The sequence below is a fragment of the Gracilinanus agilis genome, chromosome 3, assembly GCF_016433145.1.
Source record: "Gracilinanus agilis isolate LMUSP501 chromosome 3, AgileGrace, whole genome shotgun sequence".
Taxonomy (NCBI): domain Eukaryota; kingdom Metazoa; phylum Chordata; class Mammalia; order Didelphimorphia; family Didelphidae; genus Gracilinanus; species Gracilinanus agilis.
The window spans coordinates 78,933,043-78,952,029 of record NC_058132.1 but is presented as its reverse complement, the minus strand read 5'-3'; positions in this window follow the sequence as shown (position 1 = coordinate 78,952,029).

The window sequence follows — 18,987 nt, the reverse complement described above, 5'->3', positions numbered from 1 at the left end:
AGCATTGTTCTAGATGACTTCCAAGGTCCCTTCCAGCACTTAATTTGTGATCCATTATCCTCGGACTCATTATCAAGAAGCCTGGGACAAGGGACATCTTGGTGGCTCAGTGGATAGAGACAGGATGTCTTGGGTTCAAATTTGACCTTAGATACTTCCTAATTGTGCAATCCTGGGCAAGTCACTTAACCATGTAGCCTAGTCTTTATCACTCTTCTGCCTTGAAACCAATACACAGTATCAATTCTAAGATAGATTAGGGTTAAAAAAAGAAGCCTGGGATGGCTATCTCCATTGAGGATATGGCAGCCTCAGGTAGGCAGGTAAGAATACTAATGACTCATCTTTGTAGAGCATTTTAAGGTTTGTGAAGCTCTTCATTGCTCTCTCATTTGATCCTCCCAGTAACTATGTGAGGTAGACAACATAGATATTATTTCCCCATTTTACAAATGAAGAAATGGGGGCTATGAGGAGTTAAATGGCACAGTCAATATTGTAAGTGAGATCTGAACCCAGGTCTTCCTGAATCCAACTCTAGCCTTCTCCTCATTATGCTGACTCTCAGAGGGGACCCAGGTAGGGCACAGGAAGGGAGAGCAGGACAGTGAAAAGAAGAGAAGCCAAGTATGAGAGATTGCTCTAGTCACAGTTTTTCCCTGTAGTGCTATGTCCTGAGATCATGTCTGGGAAGCTACCACCAGGCAGCATCTTCTCCAGGACTTGTGATTTGATCTGGGAGGATGCTCCTGCCACTGGTCCATATCTTACACCTTTTCTGACTTAGTACACTATATATGTTTTATATATGTGTGTATATATATGAATATGTGTAGATAGTTAAACCCTTGCCTTCCATCTTAGGCAGAAGAGTGGAAAGGGCTAGGCAATGGGGGTTAAGTGACTTGCTCAGAGAAGTCACACAACTAGGAAGTGCCTGAGGTCAGATTTGAACCCAGGACCTCCCATCTCCAGACCTGGCTCTCTATCCATCGAGCCACCTGACTGCCCTCATTAGTAGACTCTCCGGACCACAAACATCCATCCCGTAGTGACCGTGCCTTTATTTGTAGTGAGCAATGGGAATACAACTGCTTTTAAAGCTTCAAGACTTGGGCTCACATTTCAACTCTGCTACTAAGCAGTTCTATGAACCGAAGAGAATTACCTGACCCTTCCACGTATGCTTCTTTTTCTGTCAAATGAGAGGATGAGTGTTTGCCAAGCTCTTTTCTAGTTCTTTTTTTTATCAGTCCCCCTTATCATCTCCCTTAGCGTGCTTCCCTTTCTGCCCCCTCCCTTTTTGTTCTCCTCTTATTAACTAGTTCTAAATCCTTTGATGAGTCTCTCCATAAAGGAGGTTGGTCCAAAGGGAAGAGACATATCACACACATAACTTGATATTTTTTCACCTGACCATTTTGGGGAAGGGGATGATGACATGTACAGAAGACAGTCAGATCATGGGTGCTCTTGGATAGAGGGGTAGCCTGACTCCCTCCCTCCTTCCTCCTGCCCACCCTGCACTTCTCTCTCCTCCAATGCACCTAGACTTTGCTCCTTTACACTTTTGTGGGATCATCCCCCCTCTAATCACCTCCCTCCACCCAGAGCACAGGGTAGCAGTCTGTGGACTTCTGCAGAGAGGAGTATTTCCCTCCCCCAATGATATAGGATCCTAGACTGAGTGCTGGAAGGGACCTTAGGGCCCTTCTAGTCCATCCCTTTCATTTCACAGACATAAATCGATGGGGTTCGAACTCACCCCTGCTACTTGGCTTGGCTACTCTACACTAAAAACTCTGGCTAAACTCGAAACTTTTTTGGCCTTTGTCAAACCTGCTGAAGCACGCCCTTCAGTGGTGCAACCTGAGCTGTTAACATACCACAAATAGACATCATAGGAAAACAATCAGTGGACTTTGGCAGCATCTATTTAAGTAAATATGGAGACATAAGACAGCTAGCGCTTAAGTGATACTCTAAGTGATGTTGGATCTTCTCTGGAGATACTAGCCTCCTTATTCTATAGCTTGGGATGGATGGCCTTAAAAGCCTTTCTTGAGGGGGCAGTTAGGTAGCTCAGTGGATTGAGAGTCAGGCCTACAGACGGGAGGTCCTAGGTTCAAATCCGGCCTCAGACACTTCCCAGCTGTATGACCTTGGGCAAGTCACTTGACCCCCATTGCCTACCCTTACCATTCTTCCACCAAGGAGCCAATACACAGAAGTTAAGGGTTTAAAAAAAGGAAAAAAAGCCTTTCTTGAAGGGGAATGTAAGGTGTTAGAGGGACTGAAGGCAAGGTCCTGAGCTCTGGGCTCTACTGAGAACTGGACTGAAGGACTTCTGAGGTCAGTGACCCCATGAAGTCCAGTGGGTTGACCTGTTGACCTATTCTGGAGGGACTTTTGGGTCATAAGAGGGTCTGGATAGAGTGGGAGAACTTAGGACTGGAGGGAAAGGAAAGGGTTTTATTTAGAAGACCCTGAAAACCATGAGAGGCCACTTCCATGCAAGGAAGAGTATCACTGAGGACTGACTATTCGGGGGAATCTTGGGTCTTGTCTGTGTTAGTTATATAATTCGATACCTGGTGCTTATATCCCAATATAAGTTCTTGGAGGAACCTTTTCACCTATTCTTTCCATCTTCCAAATAATGCTTATCCTTAAATACTTTGAAGATCCAGGAGTTCTGCAATGTGGATGCTACCTTTTAAAAATAAATGTTTCATTGATCCTTAAGGGAAAAACAATAGCAATGACAGTTCCAAATATGCCCTCTCCCTACCTCAATAAAAACTCTCCTTTTTAAGAAAAAAATATATATAGTTAAGTAAACACGTTAACCTATTGATCATGTCTAACAAAGTATGTTTCATTCCTTACCTTTATTTTATTTATTTATTTTATTTAAAAAAAAACACTTTACCTTCTGTCTTGGAATTAATACTGTGTATTGGTTCCAAGGCAGTAGAGTGGTAAGGGTAGGTAATGGGGGTTAAGTGACTTGCCCAGGGGCACACAGCTAGGAAGTGTCTGAGGCCAGATTTGAACCTAGGACCTCCCGTCTCTAGGCCTGGCTCTCAATCCACTGAGCCACCCAGCTGCCCCTTCATTCCTTATCTTTAGTCCATCACCTCTCTGCCAAGAAGATGGAAGTAGATTTCAAGGCCCTCCTTTCAAGTCATGATTATATTGGCCAGGGTTCTCTTGTCTTTTATCATTATATTCCTTTATAGCTTTATAAACATAATGGAAGAAACTTTCCTTGTTCTGTTTAATTTTGCTTTGAATCAATTAGTATGTCTTCCCATGCCTCTCTGAATTCTTAATGTTCATTATTTCTAACAAGTATACTAAATAATATTCTATTATTAATGAAATTAAGAATGCTTCATTGCATTTATATACAACATTTTGTTCAAATCTTCAAATCTATGGGCACTCATTTTTTCTAGCTTTTTTCCTATCATAAAAAAGGGATTCTATAAATATTTTGATATTTGATGTATATTTCCCTCTATTTTTGATCTCTTTGGAGTTAGTAAATGCTTAGTACTAGGATCGCTGGGTCAAAGGATACTTTATGATTTTTCTATTATATGTCTAAATTGTTTTCCAGCAGAATTAGACTAGTTCAGAATTCCATATGGGCACTTTTTTCTGCAAACAGGTACTCTTTGAGAGTTCTTGAGGGCTAAGGTAGGGGCAGAGATCAGAGAAAACATTTTTTGGGAAGAAGTGACATTTAAGTTAGACTTTTAATGAGGGATAGGAATCCAACAAGTGGAAGAATGGAGAAAGGAGGGCATTTTAGGCACAAGGGTAGTGTGAACAAAAGTACAGATATAGGTAGGTTATAGCATGTTATGGGGACAGAGAGTAGTCCAATTTGACTAAAATATAGAATATGGAAAGGAGGAGAATATACTGCTGGAAAGATAGGGTAGTACCATGCAACTGAGATCCCCAACTGTCAGAATAAGTAGTGAGAATTTTAAGTCACACACAATAGAGACCCCCTTGATGATTTCTGAGCAGAGGAGAGACCCAACCATACTTCTGAATAAGGAAAGCTAACCCCAAAGTTTGTAAAAGAAGGATTAGAGAGAAGAAATGTTAGGAGGCTATAGTGATAGTCCAACATGGTAGTAATTAGGAGCTACCCTTGGGTGGTAACAATCAGAATAGAATAAAAGGAATGCATGTGAAAGGTGGAAGAAGTTCTCATCTTAGGTGTTTCTGTTACAGTACCAGGTGGAGACACTGCACTCTCTGGTCCCCAGGCTGGCTTCTTGTTGCCTCTCAGATGGAATGGAGTTGTGGCCACACCAAGGACACACATTTCAGGGAAGATAGGAGCCTTAAATGCAGTGTTTTAAAAAATATATTTTATTTTTTCCAATTATGTGTAAAATCAAATTTTAACATTCATTTAAAAAATTTTTATGTTCTAAATTCTCTCCATCCTTCCCTAAGATGGAAAACAATTTGATATAGATTATACATGTGCAGTCATGCAAAACATATTTCCAGATTAGTCATGTTGTGAGAGAAAACACAGACAAAAAATCATGAAAAAAATAAAGTAAAAAATAGTATGCTTTGATTTGCATTCAGACTCCATTAGTTCTTTCTCTGGAGATGAGTAGTATTTTTCATCATAAGTCCTTTGGAATTGTCTTAGATCATTATATTGCTGAAAATAGCCAAGTCTTTCATAGTTGATTGTCATACATTATTGTTTTTATTGGGTACAAAGTTCTGAATCTGCTTACTTCACTCTGCATCAATTCATGTAAATTTTTCCAGGTTTTTCTGGGAGCATCATTTTTAATAGAATAATTATATTCCATCACAACCATATATCATAAGTTGTTCAACTATTCCCCAGTTGATGAGCATCCTCTCAGTTTCTAACTCTTTACCACCACAAAAAACTGCTAATAAATATTTTTGGACAAGTAGATCCATTCCCTTTTTCTCTGATACCTTTGGAATATAGACCTGCTAGTGGTATAAGGGTATAAACAGTTTTAAAGCCCTTTTGGCATAGTTCCAAATTGCTCTCCAGAATGGTTGGATCAGTTCACAACTCCACCAAAAATGCATTAGTGTCTCAATTGTCCCACACCCCCTCCAACATTTTTCATTTTCCTTTTCTGTCATGTTAGCCAATCTGATAGGTATGAGGTGGCAAATACAGAATTTTTGAAAGAGCTGGCCCAGGGAGTATTGCCAGGAAAGTAAATTGTAATCATGTCAGAGCAATTCTGGTATGGTGGGAAGTATGCTGGATTTGGAGTCAGATAGTTTGGGTACAGACCTGGTTCTGTGAATTTGAGTAAATCATTGACTCTCTTAGACCTTCAGTTTCCTCACCTCTATAATGAAGGAGTTAGACTAGATGAACTCTAAGGTCCCTTCTAGATCTAAATCCATGACCTTATAAATTATATTCCATTATTTATCTGCTCTCTCTGTCTCTCTCTGTCTCTGTCCCTGTCTCTGTCTCTGTCTCTGTTTCTCTCTCTGTGTCTTTTTGTCTCTCTGTCTCTCTCTTTCTGCCTTTGTCTCTGTCTCTCTCTTTGTGTCTTTTTTCTTACTACCTCAGTTGGCTGAATTTATATGTTCGGAGTTTCATGGCCCATGGGAGCTCATATGCACAGAGAGATTTTATGAATCATCTATATCTATGATAAGTATGAAATCCGGAGACTCTCTTCCTTTAGTTATGCAGAAAGAACATGAGGAATTCATGAGGAAATTCTGCTATCTTTGGAATAAAGACAGTCCCTGATTTTCAGTCTAGCACCAACATCCTGGGGCCTTGAGTGGAACATTTGAAATAAACCCAAGGGATGAAGGAGAGATGAGATGTCCTTTCACAGCTTCAGAGGGGCAAGTCCTTCAAAACCTAGGGCTCTTTCAGATTTGGTAAGCTTAGTCTAAACATGAGTCCAGTCCACTGAGAAGCATGGATGAATGGAAAGGATACTGATTTTGAGTAAGAACATCGAGGTGCCAGTCCCAGCTCTAACATCAACTATAGATAATATTTCTTGTCTTCCCTACCTTTCCATTTCTTGACTTACCAGTGAAGTGAGTAGTGTAAGCATCATCTCCTCATTTTAAAGGTGAAGAGATGGAGGCTCAATGAGGTTACTTTTCCCTCTTCTTATCTCCGACTTCATATCCACTCACTTGCCACATCTTGTTGATTCTGTCTCTGTAGGACCTCTTATATTCCTTCTCTTCTCTTTACCCACATGGAGACCATTCAGGCTCTCCTTTTTTCTTGTTTGTAATGTTGCAATAGCCCCATACCTCGTTTCTCTTCCAAGTCTTTTCCCTCTCCAATACAACTCCCCCATTGCCAAATTGATATTCCTAAAACTTCTTGTTGTTCTAAGTCATTATGGCTTGTCACTTGCCTGCTCAAGAAGCTCTAGTGACTCCCTGTCCCTATTGCCTTTAGGATAAAATACCAACCCCTTAGCTTGTCATTGAAGCTCTTTTCACTGTCTGTCTCTAGCCTCCCTTTCCAAGATTTCCCTTTCTTATACACTGTGTTCCTACCCCACTGGCCTGCTTGCTCTTCCTCCCATACAACATTCCATCTCCTATCTCTCTGCTTCTGCATAGGTGCCCCCTTTGCCTAACATGCAGTCTGGCCTCCCCTTTACTTCTCAGAATACTCAGCTTTCTTCAAAGCTTAGTCCAAATTCCATCTCTTACATCGGATCTTTCCACTCGCTAGAAACCCACCCCAATTACTTTGTGTATTGTATATAAGTGTGTGTGTGTGTGTGTGTGTGTGTGTGTGTGTGTGTGTGTGTGTGTGTGTGTGTAGTTTCTCCTAACAGTCTAATGGAACCTAAACTCCTTGAAAGCCATCATTCTTTCCATTTTTTGTCTCTGAATCCTCAAAACTACTCAGCACTGTGCCTGGCATATATAGGCATCTCTTCAACATTGATACTTTCCCCATTGCAATTTCAATATAATAAAAAGCTAAATGGGGATTGTTTGGGAGTTTTGTGAAAGCTGCAGATGACATGTAAAAGCCAGAATTCAATAAAGAAAAAGTTTAGAAATTCATTACCATCGACCTACATATAGTCTATGACCAAATACTTAACCCACATGTTTGCAATAAGGTATTGTAAACACCACATAAGCGAAAAAGAAAAAAATTCAGACTTCTCTGGTATGAAATGAGCACCCCCACATTTTATGTGGATTTTCCAGATCATGAGGTTGCCTTGCCCCTAACCCCTGTGAAATGGTAAGAATACTGGTAGTAGGCACTTAATCAATGCTTATGAATGAATGAATGAATGAATGAATGAATGGAAGTGACTTGTCTATCAAGGGCATACATGACTGAAAAAGAAGGTGGGTAGGTCACGTAGTGAGAGTGACTCAAATGGGGATGATCACGAGATCACAGATTCATTTATCGTTATTAGCTATCTGAGGTAAGCAGATATATAGATGTCACAGTCAGCAAAGCTGGTGTGTTGGGTGAGGATGGAGACTCTGTTAGTTGTTCTACTATTCATTCTGAGGTCTTCACTGACAACACACTGAATACTGAGCTAGTATTTATTTATTTATTAAACCCTTACCTTCTGTCTTAGAATCAATACAAAGTATTGGTTCCAAGGCAGAAGAGCAGGAAGGGCTAGGCCCTGGGGGTTAAGTGATTTGCCCAGGGTCACACAAGCTAGGAAGTGTCTGAGGTCAGATTTGAACCCAGGACCTTCTGTTTCCAGGCCAGGCTCTCTATCCACTGATATACCCACATGTCCTAATGCTGCAGAATCATTAACAAAATATTAGAGGACTCGGAGAAAGGCATCAAGTGGAGACTTGTGGAAAAATGCATACAAGAAGCACATGAAATGAGAAGGTCTACACTTTCTGTGATCTGGAAGAAGGGAATACTCATTATGATTGAGTAATTAGTTAATTGCTAAATTGAGGAGGCATGAAACCTGGAGATAATAACCAGCAATGAATATGAATTCTTCTGCTGGATTTTTGAACCCCTGTCCTGAGATGCACTGATAACCAGAGTCAGCCTGCAACGACTACTGATCTCTCTTCTAACTGCCCTCATGTGGATGATCTTCACTCCTGAAGTTTCCAGGGACTCTCAGAGCCAAGGGGCAAGGCTGGAGATAGGAGATAAGGCCTTCCACTAGAATAAGACTGAGTCCTCTCAAAGCATAAATTGAGGCTTGTAGAGTCAGGAATTTAGGGAACCCAGAAAAAACATGGCTGAATAGCTATTATTTAGGAACAGGCACCAAATGGTAGATCTATTGTATAGCTCATGGGAATCAGAGTTAAGCTAAGGGGCTTGGAGGTAGGAACTAGGGTCTAGATCAGAAGTATGAATTTGATATTAGTCTAGTACCAGCATCAATAGAGTTCAAAAAGGGAAGAGAAGGGATGTGGTCTGGGTTAGGAAGAAAGGTCCAGAAAGTCCAGGGAAATGGTAGGATTTTGAGCTGAGAACATTTGTCATGCTCAGGGGTAGCAGGAACATGGATATTTTTTGTTTTGTTTTGTATTTTTGCCCAGGTATATGTAACTGGCCTAGTTTTTCTGTTTTCCCTTGAAGGGACCTAGAAACATAGGGTTTTAGAGTCAAAAGCACCCTTAGAAATCATCAAGGTTAATCTCCTCATTTGACAGATGAGAAAACTGAGGACCAGGGAGATTTATCCATTTAATATCACAAATCAAATCTAGGTCTTCTAACTCTGATCAGTGATCTTTTAACTGCTGCTCCTCTACTCTTTATGAGGAACAGTTGTTGAATTTGGAATCATCTTTTAAAGTTCAACACAAATACTCTCTTCTGTGGGAACAGCTTCCTGAAGTCCCAGTGTTGATGATGACTAACTGATTATTAGAAACACAGCCCTTCCAGCACCTACAGGGGACTGGCAAGGAATCTACAGAAGGCAGCAGCACTTGTAGTTTCTTGCTGCTCTGAGCCTGGCATGGCCATTTGGAGGTGTGGAATAAAAATGTGGACAGAGTGACGACTGCCAAAGTATAGTCATCTGAGAGAGGCAGCATGGACAGGAGAAGTTTTCAATTAGCCTTGTAGAGAGGATGGATCAAATCTTGATTCTCTGAGAGAGGGTGCAGGGCAGAGAACGGAAAGACTTATAGTTTGGCCATGTGGCATCTTTAATGCCTGGTTTATGTGTCATCCATAGACAGTAATGATATGGGTGGGGAGGACCAAAAGGATCGTCGTGGAAAGAAGTCAATCCACAGATTACATCAGTGTAAAAATGGAGAGCCATATAGTCTGGGAGATCCAATGATGTTAATTTAAGTACTGGGAACCAGCAAGGGAGCACCTTCTTAAGATGCAGGAACCCCCAAACTACAATTACACAGTATTTTATGTGAAGTGCATTAGGGAGGTATAAAGGTCTTTGGAAGGGAGGTCTGAGGGGAAAGGTCATTGAAGCTCTAAATGGTCTTAAGGGGGATAGATGAGGAGTCATAGGAGACCCTTAAATTTTTCCTTGGCTTAATGGTAGAGAATCTTGGACAGCTGTCATCACATGAAGGTATCTTGGTGGCATTGGTGATGAGGCAGTTAATGTATCTTTAGTGGTACATTATTACAAGGAAGGAATGAAGAAAAGAGGGGAGGAAGGAAGGAAGGAAGAAAGGAAAGAAGGAAGGAGAGAAAGAGGGAATGAAGGAAAGGAGGAAGGAAGAAAGGAAGGAAGAAAGGAAGGAAAGAAGAGGGAAAGAAGGAAGGAAAGAAAGAGGGAAGGAAGGAAAGAAGGAAGGAAGAAAGGAAAGAAGGAAATACATATTTATTAAGTACCTACTCTGTGCCAGGCACTGTGATTAGCACTTTATAAATATTATCTCATTTTATCCTCTGGATACTTGGGAGTTCTTATTGTTATCCTTATTTTACAAATGAAAAAAAAAAAAACAAAAAAACAACTGAAGCAGAGAGAGGTTAAATGAATGATCCAGGGTTTCACAGCTAATAAATGTCCAAGGCAGGATTTGAACTCAGGTCTTTTTGATTCCAGGCTCTCTATCAACTAGCTAAAAACCTGGAGAGTAATAATAAGAAAAATGCAAATCTAAATAACTCTGAAGTTTTATTTTCTACCCAGCAAATTCACAAAGAGTACAAAAGATGAGGCACTTTAATATAAACTCTTAGCGGAGTTGTGAATTGGTCCACTCATTCTGGAAAGCAATTTGGAATTATACTAACCAAAATGTGACTAAAATGCCCATATCTTTTGATGTGGAGATTTTATTGCTGAACATTTATCTCAGGGATGCTGAAGACAAAAAGAAAAGCCTCCTATGTACTATGTAATGTTCATAGCAGTACTTTTGTGTGTAGTGCCAAATAACTGGAAAGAAGGTAGTTTCTCATTAATTGAGAAATAGCTAAAGAAATTGTGGGATATGAATATATTTGGAATATTATTGGACCATGAGAAAAGATGATCTTGAAGAATTAACAGACTCTTATTTTTATCAAGTCTAGACTCAAGTGTCATCATGGACATGAAGTCATTCCTGATTTCCCTAACAATCAATGCGCTGCTCTTTACTGATTTTGTGTTGCCCTTATATCTATTTGTATATATGTACACAGGTTACTCCAGAAAGAATGTATGCTTCTTTAGAACAGAGACTATTTCTTTTTTTTTTATACATATTTGTATCACTAATGTCTAACATGAGGAGCTTAATAAATATTTATTGATTGGTCAATTGATTGGATTCTGAGAAACATGGGAAGACTTATATGAATTGATGCAGAGTGAAGCAAAAAAGAATCCCAAGGCTTTAGAATTAGAACCAAAGAAGAGTCAAGAAAATATACTTCTCTCCCTTCTTTGTAGACATGGAAGGCTATGAGTATGGAGCATTCTGCATACTGTCAGACAAAGTTGATGAATAGATTAGTTTTACTGAAACTATTTTTTTTCTTTCCTTGTATTCTTTATTACAAGGGATAGTTGGTTTGGTAGAGATATATTTGGAAAGAAAGATGATATAAAAAAACAAAAATATAGTAATAACATTTTTTTAAAACCCAAAAGGAAAAAAGGTCATTAAAGATAGAAAAAAAGTATGTGCCCAGAACTGGAGAGAATATCCCAGATATTATCTGACTAGAGCAGGAAACAGTGATGCTCCAGAGTTGTAACTAACAATTTTTGCATTACGGGTAAATAGCAAAAATTTGCCTCGGGCAAGAAGTATGAACATGTCCTCACATGCTCCTGGGAAGACTGCTGGGGGTGGGGGTGGTGATATTTTTGCTTCCCATTTTGAATGATTATTTTGCTAACTAGGTACTAAGTTCAGTTGTTTCTCTCCTGCTGAAGGACAACAACTGCTATCAGCATCTACTAAGTTTTGGTGGGCAAAGTCCCAGTTACTTCCCCTTTAGTTACAGCTCTAAGTGGTATCAATACTTTCTTTTTTCTGTGTATTAGACTTCCCAATATTGAACGAATCTTTTTGGCTTTCAGGTAAGTCCTGGAGGTCACAGAAAGAGTTTTATTTGCTTCTATTTCTTTCCCTGTACTAGGCACACAGCCTCACACATGCCTGCTGTTGAGATTTGGCTTCAGCTCCTCCCTTTGGTCCCAACTTCTAGAGTTGCAGACCACTGTGCTATAATTCTAATTTCCCAGACTTCTTTCAAGACAACTCACATCTCACATTGGCCTTTCCCAGGCTTCCCTGTGGATAGTTCTTTCCTCTCTGAGATTGCCCTCCATTTATGCTTTATATATCTTGCATACTCTGTCGTTTGCATTTATCCCCTCCTCCCATTAGAATAGAAGGTCCTTGAAAGCAGGGATTGTTTTTGCTTTTCTTGAAACTCCTAGTGTTTGGCACAAATCTTGACATATAGTGAGTGCCTAATAAATGCTTTCTTTTTTTTTTAAACCCTTAACTTCTGTGTATTGGCTCCTTGGTGGAAGAGTGGTAAGCGGGGGCAATGGGGGTTCAAGTGACTTGCCCAGGATCCCACAGCTGGGAAGTGTCTGAGGTCATATTTGAACCCAGGACCTCCCGTCTCTAGGCCTGGCTCTCAATCCACTGAGCTACCCACCTGCCCCCAATTAAATGCTTTCTGACAAGTTGACTAACTGGGGCATCTACTCCTATGGATGCCAAAGTGAGCTGGCAGGCTTTTCCACATCCCTTGTTGAAGAAAGAGAGAGAGAAAGAAAGAAGGAAAGGAGGGAGGGGGAAAGAATTTCTTTTTCTTCGTAAATCAAGAATATAGCACTTATACCCCCTTCAATCTCCTTTTCTCTAGACTCTTCCCTACCTTGCTGAAAAAAAAGTCACTACTGTTTAACTTGTCTTCTTGCTGCATTTTTCCCCTCCCCTTTTGGTTCTTTTCAAATCTAACAATATCAACTCATTTTCTTTTTAATATTTATTGATACTTTTTGTTTATTGAATGACATTTATTTCCGAATAGAACCCTCTCTTTTCCTTACCCAGAGAGGTGTCCCTTGTAACAAATAATTTAAAAAAAAGAAAGAGGAAAATGAAAGCTGCGGTGCAAAACCAATTAATACATCATTTGTGTATGATAGTATATATAGTATTCCACACCCATAGTCACCTGTCTGCAAAGAAAGGGAGGAGGTATATTTTCTTAAGTTGTTTTTTTTTTCCCTGAGGCCAAGTTTGGTCAGTATAATTAAGCAGAGTTAAGAGTTTTTGTTGTTGTTTTCATTATTGTTTACCTCCCCCACCCCCACCCCCAGTATTATTGTTACTGTCATTGAATGCCCCCCCATCCTTTTTTTCTTCACTCTGAATCAGTTCATGTAAATCTTCTCATGCTTCTTTAAATTCTTAATACATAGCATCCCCAACCTTTTTCAGAATCCAGAGGCAATTATTTGAACTAATTTTAATTTTTATATGATTTAGCCATGAAATTCTGGGCATGTTATTTCCCTTCAGTTTACTCTACTGTAAAATGGAAGAAATAGGACTCTTATGAAGAAAGTGCTTTGTGTACTAGAAAGCACAGATAGTTCCAGGAACTATGAAGATATCTGCCAGGACCAAGGCCACAGTCCATGTCCCTTTATGTGAGTCCTGGGCTTCAATTGTAGGAATGTCTGGGGTTTGGGGGGCAGGGGTGAGGTTTTCTCTATTCTTTCTGTAGGAGGAGGTAAAGAGGGAGAACCACCTTCTTTCTCCAAGGGAGTAGTTCCTCTTGTTATTATCTCAGAGCCAAGGACTTCTCCTAGTGGGAGAGGTTGATCTTTCCTTTCTCTAAGTGAATATAATTTTCTTTAGGTCTGCACCAAATCATTACTGGCCAAAGCTAATGTTCTCTATGAGTTGCTTCAGGCTGTACCAGCCTTTAGCACTACACTTCTCCCTCCTTCAACCCATAAATTACAAGGCTTTCTTGTATCAGAGAAGCCTCAAGGATTGAGAGGTCTAGGAAGGGGAACAGCAGGGTGCCAACTCTCCACCTCCCACAGCCCAGAGCTGATTCTTTCTAACACAGGGGGGTGGGTTGGTGAGAGTGGGGGAGCTTGTGTTTGTCTCTGAGTGTATCTGTCTCTGGGAGTCTGTTTGTCTCACAAGTCTCCCTATGGGTAGTTTCTGCAAGTCCTTGGGTGTGTCTTTTTGTCTGTGTCCATGTTTCTGTGAGTGTCTGCTAGTCTGAATTCCTGTGTGTTTGTGTGTCTGGGGGTGGGGGGATTGACTCTAATCAGATGCAGAAAGGAAGAGGAAAATGCTGATTTGAAGGAGGGGCCCAGATAGATAACATTCACTTAGGATTTCCTTGACTTGGCTGTGGCTTGCTTTCCATGAAAGACATTAGAGTTTCTGCAACTCATTTCCTACAGAGAAAGACTGGCCAAAAAATAAAAAGGAAATAATGGCTTAGCTTAAGCTCACCAAGAGCCTGGCAGTGAGGGTTATACCTTGCAGCAGCCTCCTCTATTTAGACACTTTGGGCTCATGCAAATAAGCCAACAGGATGCTTGCTAGGATATTCTAGGCAGAACCACAGTCTGGCTTGTTTGTCTTATCTTCCTCTTCTCTGTTATCCTGCCCCTCAATGTGAGTGTGTGTGTATGTGTGTGTGTGTGTGTGTGTGTGTGTGTGTGTGTGTGTGTGTGTGTGTGTGTTTGTGAGAGAGACAGACAGACAGATAGATAAAGACAGAGACAGAGAGAAATAGTTTCTCAAATGACCTGGCTTCATATCCCAGCCCTTCTACAGTTTAACTGTGTGAGCTTGGGCAATAATAATGATAATAACTGACAGTTAGAAAATGTTTAAAGGTTTGAAAAGCACTTTGCAGACATGATTTCACTTGAACCTGACAATAAGCCTGTGAGCTAGGGGTATTTATAATCATTTCCATTTTAACGCTAAAGAATTTTATATTTATATATTTATTTGTATATATGACTTATATAGTACTTTAAGCTTTAAAAAGTGTTTTATGAAGAAGAAGCTGAGGCCAGAGTGGGTAAGTGACCTATCTTGGGTCACTTAGCTAATAGATGTGTGAGGCAGGACTTGAGCCCAGGTCTTTCTGACTCTCAAATCCAAATTTCTATCCACCGAGTTACACTGCTTCCCTAGGCTGCAGTTACCCTCTGTGGAAAATGAGAGGTTGGATGAGATGATCTTCAAGATCTCATGAACTCCTACAGATGCTAGTATCTAGGAGGGTCTTGATCCCACCATTTCCCTGTGACTTAGGAGGCTGCTAGCATTTAGCTCTCCCTAAGCTCCTGGCCTCACAATGGAAGAGGCCCAGGCTTCCAGCATCTTGGTCCTGTGTTTCTCCCTCTCCTCCCCTCCTCCCAATCCTCCAGAATTGATATGCAGGCTGGATTCTGCTTTGTTTAGAGCTGAGCCTCAGCTTCTAAAAGAATACATTATCCCAGTCTTCTGATGGGGCTGAGATTCCCCTAAACCTGGTCAGGTCACATGGACTGTGCCAATGAGGTTCCCAGCAGACCTCCCGCAGAGGAAGTACCAAGGATACCATCCAGAGCAGAACCTGGGAAAAGTATATGGATGCCAGGGACCTTTTGCACTCTTTCTTCCTGTCAATTATTCATCCTCTTCTTGGTGGGAAGGTATGTGTCACTGAAATCACACTGAATACTTGAATGCTTGCAGCCCCCAGTTAGGCCCCAGTAGTTACCATATACATAAGCCAAGAGAGGATCCCTTTTTAGTCAAAAAACATTTGTTAACCACTTACTATTGCTAGGCATTGTTTTCCATCTAAAAATTAATAATTGAGCAAAAGACTGATTTAAAATCATAGTGTATCAGAGCTGGGAGAGATTTGGGAATGTAGAATGTCAAACTTGGGAAGGTTTTTAGAATAAAGAATTCTGGGGAAGGGGACCTGAGTCAAAGTCATTGACATAATCAACTAGTATTTATTAAGCACCCACTATGTGCCAGGCACTGTGCTAAGTACTTTTCTTTTTCTACCAAAGGAAGGCAAAAAATTATCTCTGCTCTCAAGGAGCTCACACTCTAATGGTAGAGAGAACATGCAAACAGCTTGGTGTAAATAAGGGGTGTATATAGGGAGGGCAGCAAGTTGGCTCAGTGGATAGAGAAAAAGGCCTGGAGTCAGCAGGTTCTGAGTTCAAATCTAATCACAGATACTTCTTAACTGTGTGACCCTGCACAAGTCACTTAACCCTGATTGCCTAGTCCTTACTACTCTTCTTTCTGCCTTGGAATCTATACTTAATATCAATTCTAAGGTGGAAGGTAAGGGTTTTAAAAAAAAAGATGTATATAGGTCAAATTGGAGACAATCTCAGAGGGAAGGTGCTAAGATTAGGGAGGACTGGGGAAGGTGGGATTTTAGCTGGGACTTGAAGAAAAGTAGGAGAAGAGGGAAAAAATTCCAAGTATAGGGGGAAAAGGGAATGAATGTCAGATCTGGGAGGAGCCAGAGAACATAAAAAGTCAGAACTAGGAGAGACTTTAGAACAGAGACTGTCAGAATTGGAAGAAGCCTTCAGGTCAGGACTAAGAGGACCTTAGAACACAGAATGTCAGAGCTAAGGAGGGACCTTAGAATATAGAATATTAAAACAAAGAACATAGAATAGCAGAATTGGAAAGGAGCTTTATTCAACCTAAAAATGAGAAAACTGATTGCCCAGGGAATGCGAGAGGCTTCACTAAAGTCACATAGATACATGAGTGGCATAGAAAGGAATTTAGACAAGAATTGTGAATGAGTTAAGGCTTTGGGGTTGGCCAGGTTTAGAAATGAAAAGGGTTCTCTCTCTCTCTCTCTCTCTCTCTCTCTCTCTCTCTCTCTCTCTCTGTCTCTCTCTCTCTCTCTCTCTCTCCATCTCCTTTTCAACTGGAATCTCCAGTCTTTTGCCCTGCCCCTCCATTCCCATCTTGCATAGGGGCCCAAAGCGAACATGGCTTCTGGTCTGATTTGGGGTCCTCTGCGGTCCCACTTGCTCTTTAAATGTTAGCGTTTTAATGATTTAGGAACCAGAAGAATAGCTAAGGAACCAGCAGTCATTATCTCAAATAATGAGACTTTTTAATGCAAAATCAATGTTTGTTATAATGAAAATAGATTCCTCGGCTCCTGCAGGGCCATATGTACAAATCTTTTCTGCTGTTAAATAAAATGTGACGGCTCATTTTCAGCGGGATGATGAACATTTTTATTCAAGAGTAAAAATAAAATGTCAGAACTTATTTACTTTTATTAAGTGCTCATTCTCAATCAGATACTCTAATCAATACCTAATTGGAGGCGAGGAAACAGAAAATAATTTTTATGCCAACTTAGGGTAGAAGGAGAGACAGAGACAGAGACACAGAGAGAGACAGCTTGAAAGAGAGTCAGATACCCAGAGAGATAGAGCACACATAGGCTCATAGAGGAAGAAGAGGAGGCAAGAAGGGGAGATTATGACAAAGAGGGAAGGGAAGAGGAGTCTCATTCCAAATTCAGAGAGGACAGAGAAAGATGGACTGATGGAGAGATAGAGAGACAGAAACAAGGAGAGATACAGGAGGGTGAGAGAAACACAGAGGGAAGAAGGAAAAGAGAAAAAAAGCAGGAAAGAAAGAGGAAAAGAAGTGAGAGATAGAAGACAGATTGACAGACTTGATTGCTCATTAATAGAGCACTCTTGGGGACCTTTTGGGAACTGGTCATTCTGGAGACGACTTTCCCTGAAAGATGAAGTTTGCTATAATAAATAATGTTCCCTTTGCCCCCATCATTTCTGTCTGAAATCTTTCTAAAGTGAATCTCATCCAGTCCTCAACTTCTTTGAAAAATATTTAGCCTTTTCTTGATGACTCAGGAACATCCTGGGAAGTACTGATGGATTTCTCTGACTTATTTTGATGGCATGTGGAGCAGGACTGTGTGCCTAGCACTGACTTGCCCAGGTTCTGGAGTTGGGAAGGCACCGTGGATGGAGTCTGTCTTCCGTTTTCCTCCATCTCTCTTTCCTTTTTTTTTTTCTTGCTGAAAAGTCACTGTTCACATTATGCCTGCCTCTGGCACCTCATAGGGTTATGGACAAAGAGAAGGAAGGGGCCCAGAGGCTATCTGAACATTTTACAGTTGAGGAAACTGAGACCCAAGACACGAATGACTTTGGTGACTTGTCCTAAATTCCTAAGTGCTAGACACAGGATTAGAATCCAGGTCCTTTTACTATAGAATAAGAGCCCTTTCCACTCAGCCATGTTTATAGCCTTAGCTCACTGGGGCACTGAAAGATAGCTTGCTGTCAGTATGTAACACAGGCAAAATTTGAACCCAAGCCTTCCCAACTTTGAGCTTTCTGTTCATTATACTATGCTACTTTTTTGCCATTTGTTATTATTAGTCAATGATTATTTTTAAGTATTTACTAAATTTTAGGCAATATGCTAAGCACTGGGGATACAAAGAAAACAAATATATACAAAAAATAAATTATACCTAGAGCTCAAATTCCACTGGGATTATTAAAAAAAAACTGCTCAAGCTATTTACAGGATAAATTGGAGATAATTAAAGAGGGAAGGAACTGGCATTAAGGGAGATTAGGAAAGTCTTGCAGAAAGGTGGGATTTTGGCTGGGACTTTAAGGAAGCCAAGACAGTCAGGAGAAAGTGATGAGGAAAAAGAGAATTCCAGGCATGAGAGATAGCAATAAAAATGTCCAAAGTCAGGAGTTAGAGCATCTTGTGAGAGAAATAGCCAGGAGGCCACTGTCACTGGATCAAAAATACCTCTTGGGAAGTAATGTTTAAGAAGACTGGAAAGGTGGAAGTGGGTAGGTTATAAAGAGCTTTGAATGCCAAACAGAGCATTTAGAATTTGTTCCTGGAGGTGATAGGGAGCCACCAGAGGTTACTGAGTAGGAGTGACATGGTCAGACATGTGATTTAATCATTTTGACAACTGAATGAAGAATGGATGGGAGTGGGGAGTTTTCAACAATTTTTATGGGTCATAAGCTCCTTTGGCAGACTGAAGAAGCTTATAGACCTCTTCTCAGAATAATGTTTTTAAATGCACAAAATAAAATACATGGTACAAACCAAAGGTTAGTAAAAAATAAAGGTGTATTTTTCCCATCCAAGCCCAAAGACTACTTACAACCTCTCCATGGCTGGTGAATGTGGACCCTAGATTAAGAAACCATTTTAAAGACATATATGTATATATATGTATATATATATATATGTATATCTTGATACATAATAACTTGCATGCATAAAAACACACCCTCGCCAGTTGTTATTGTTATTCTTAGGCAGGGCAGGAATTATTATCCTAATTTGACAGGTAGGGAAACTGAGACCAAGAGGGAAATGGCTTGTCCAAAGTCATACAGCTAATTACTGGGTTGGGATTTGAATCAAGGTCCGCTGCCTCTAATCTAA